This window comes from Triticum aestivum, chromosome 1B (assembly GCF_018294505.1).
Source record: "Triticum aestivum cultivar Chinese Spring chromosome 1B, IWGSC CS RefSeq v2.1, whole genome shotgun sequence".
NCBI lineage: Eukaryota > Viridiplantae > Streptophyta > Magnoliopsida > Poales > Poaceae > Triticum > Triticum aestivum.
This window is the reverse complement of record NC_057795.1, coordinates 210,006,457-210,010,335: the sequence shown is the minus strand read 5'-3', so window position 1 is coordinate 210,010,335 and position 3,879 is coordinate 210,006,457.

Here is a 3,879-nt window from a genome sequence, read left to right as displayed (position 1 = left end):
GCCGTGCCTTCGTCGTAGCCGTGCTCCCTGCCGCCCGTGCGTCCTCCCATCGTGTCCAGGAGCTCCGCCGCTGTCCACTCCATCGAGCACGCTGAGCCCCGAGCGCTCGCAACGCCCGAGTCCACCGCAACGACCTCGACCGAACCACCGTCGCCGGAGATCCCCTTCAACGCCGTCGTCGCTCCGGTCCATCTCCGGCCGCACCAAGGGCTTCGTCGCACTCACTGTGAGCTTAGCCATCTTCCCCCCCTCCTTTTCTTGCTCCCGAGCTGTGTAGCGACCTCCCGGAGCTCAACCGCACCCACCGCCGTGGAGCTCGTCGCCGACGTGCTCCCGGTCACCCTCCGACCACTCCACGGTGTCCATCATGCTCACCGTGTCACTTAGCACCTAGCTAGCCACTCCCCGAGCCTCACCGACCCCTCTAGCGTCAAGTTCGTCTTCGGCCGAACCCCGGTGGCCGCCAAGTCGTCGCCGGCGCCAACTCCGGCCACCCCGACCCCAATGGACTCCACCAAGAGCTGCGGCTCGTCCTCAGCTCCACTCCGGTGGTCTCCGCGACCCATTTGGTGGCCGAAACGGCCAAAACCACTTCCGCCGCCGCGTCGGGCTCGCCGGCGGCTAAACGCCGGTGCAGCCGACCCGGGTTTGACCATGGGTGGGCCCTGGTTGACTCCCCTGAGTCAATGACAGGTGGGGCCCAGCCCTATTAATTAAACAGGTTTAGTTTTAATTAAACTTTAATTAATCTAATCACACTGACACGTGGGACCCACTGTCAGGTTTGACCCGGACGTGTTCCGTTGACCTGCTGACGTCACACTGACGTCAGGCTGACGCAATAATTGATTTTCTGGAATTAATCTAATATAGGAAATTCCAGAATATAGTTTAAACTTCAAAAATTCATAACTTTTATTCCGTAACTCCAAATCAGACAAATTATATATGAAAAATGATCAGAAAAATCCAATCTATCCATCTGTACTATTTTCATGCATGATTAAACAAGTTAACCTGATGTTTAATGCAGAACAAGGAAAACCACTTTAAAAGGCCATGTTTGAGTTTGAAATTTGAATCTTTGATTCAAATTGGTTCAAACCCTTCTGGTCTTAGTTGCATTAGCCCAACACACTCATATTGCTATGTTTCATGCATGCATCATATTGTTGCACATTGTTTGGTGATGGTTGTGTATCGGTGTTCTTTGCGGCAGGTTCTGCCCCCGAGGAGTACCGTGATTACCCTAACGAAGAACCGTATCAGTGCATCGAACCATCAGGCAAGCAACCAACCATTTGATCATATCGATACAATCCCATGTTCTCGCTCCTGCTCTCTTTTACTTCATTAAGACAACGCATTTCAAACTGCTGTGTGCTACGGTAGTTGAACCCATTTCCTCCGCATGACCTGTCATTGCCACAGTAACTAGATGAAACCCACTAGCATGTGTAGGAGTTGATTGAGCCATATGTATGTGTTGTTCCTACCTTGCTATGCCTGCTATTCTTAGAGTCGTGTCAGGTCTGGTTCATCTGGGTGATGGCTAGAGTGAAATGATTATGTCGGTAATGAGAGTGGTGTGGTGAACACGATTTGGTAAAGGTATCAATGAGAGGCCATGTAGGAGTACATGGTGGGTTGTTTCATTGAAGCCGACCTTAAGCACTGAGATCTGTATGTGTGATTTAAGATACAGCTACTACCATGCATTGGGCCCTGAAATATGACCCCGCTCGACTTCTTATTCACCCTAGCTCTCTGTCCAGGAGTTGCAAGTAGTTTCTGGTGTTTGTAGCCTACTAGAGGCCGTGGACAGTGCTGACCGTAGGGATGGGCTGTGATGCGGTAGTTACGTGGCCGGGTGTACCGAATACCCGTTAGGTATCTCGGGAACCCTGTTCACATTGTTCGGGGCCGTATGGGAAACCTCGGCCGGACTCCCTGCGGATGGAACCTGGATAGGCGATAAACCTGGACTAGAGGCCTAAGTGTTTAGGTAGGTCGTAGTCTACACCCACGTCGGCTTTCGCTTGAAGTCTGCCGAGCACATGTCGTGTGCAGACGCTAAGTGGTGGAAACATGTATGAAGAAGTACACCCCTGCAGGGTTATCATGATCTATTCGAATAGCCGCGTCCGCGGTAAAGGACTACTTGGTTGCCTATACAGTTCATAGACAAGTAAATGGAAACTACTAAAAGCCTCAAGATAAGTGTGAGTGCCGAGGATGGCTTTTCCGTAGGAAGACGGAGGTGGATCCTCGGTAGTGTATTGAAGTGGTAAGTAGTGGACTCGTGTACGCAAAACCATTTCAAGTTGGAGTCTCGTAGGTTAGCCTAGCCAGGAGTCAAAGCTGGCTTGCTGCAATAACTCCACCAACCCTTCTTGATAATATGCATGTATGTAGGATCTGATGTAAGTCTTGCTGAGTACCTTTGTACTCATGTTGCTATAATTTACATTTTTTTTACAGAAGACGCTGCAACCCCTTCTGATGGGTTCTACGTAGACGTTTACATCAATGAGTAGGCTAAGGCCCAGGTGGTGATCCTGAGCTTGTGAAGGACCACGTAGTATAGCTAGGCTTTCCAAGCCTCTTTTATTTTCCTAGTTGTCTGTACTCAGACAAGTTACTTCCGCTGCTGGTTTGTATGACTGTATGACTTGAATGCTGGGTCGTGTGACCCGTACCTTTGTGTATGTTATGTATGGCTCTTTGAGCCTTAAATAAAGTACTTGTGTCATAGAGTCATGTTGTGATGCCTTGTTGTGTTTACACATATCGAGCATATTGTGTCTATGGTTGAAATGCTTGGTATGTGTGGGATCTGACTATCTAGTTGTTTATCCTTAGTAGCCTCTCTTACCGGGAAATGTCTCCTAGTGTTACCACTGAGCCATGGTAGCTTGCTACTGCTCTGGAACACTTAGGCTGGCCGGCATGTGTCCTTCTTCGTTCCTGTGTCTGTCCCTTTGGGGAAATGTCACGCATTGAGTACCGGAGTCCTGTTAGCCCGCTACAGCCCGGTTTACCGGAGTCCTGCTAGCCCAGTGCTACAGCCCGGACCCAATTGCTGATGACCGACACGTTCGTTGCTGGGTCATGGATGCCTATCCCGGTAAGCACTGTGCCTCTTTGGGTTTACGACTAGTCATGTCAGCCCGGGCTCTTTATCATATGGATGCTAGCGACACTATCATATACGTGAGCCAAAAGGCGCAAACGGTCCCGGGCAAAGGTAAGGCGACACCCGTGGGGATACCGTGCGTGAGGCCGCAAAGTGATATGGGGTGTTACAAGCTAGATCGATGTGACATCGAGTCGGGGTCCTGACAGTGTTGGCATCAGAGCCGGACTGCTTGTAGGTTCTCCAAGCCAAACTGGTCGATGTTCAGTCTAGAAATTCTTTAGTTATATGTAGGGGAATTGTTTGTGGGTTGGAACGTAAGGCTCTTTTTACTCCTTTATCTTATAACATTCTGATCTGAGTCAGTCTATTCTTCCACCGGGGGTTAAGGAATTAGGATCTATTCTCTCTATCAGGATCACGTGTTACTAATCAGTAGTACCTTATAAGTTTGATGGATACAAGCCTAGTTCAATTCTACTACCACATTATGTTGCTAGGATGGACTCAGAACTTGATATGATGATGTTGAGTGTGTATGTAATCCTTTGTCAAATGTCTCAAAATCCTTCTTGAGCATTTACAGCTGTTATGCTGCCGAAATTTTGCTAGAAATTCTAATGCCTTTGCATTATGATTGTGCTTTCAGATGGCCACTCGCGACCTCAATCAAGTGGTTCGCCTGACTCGATGCCTAGATGTACCCGGCCATACTACCATGTTGGTCAGGGTAATGACTGAGG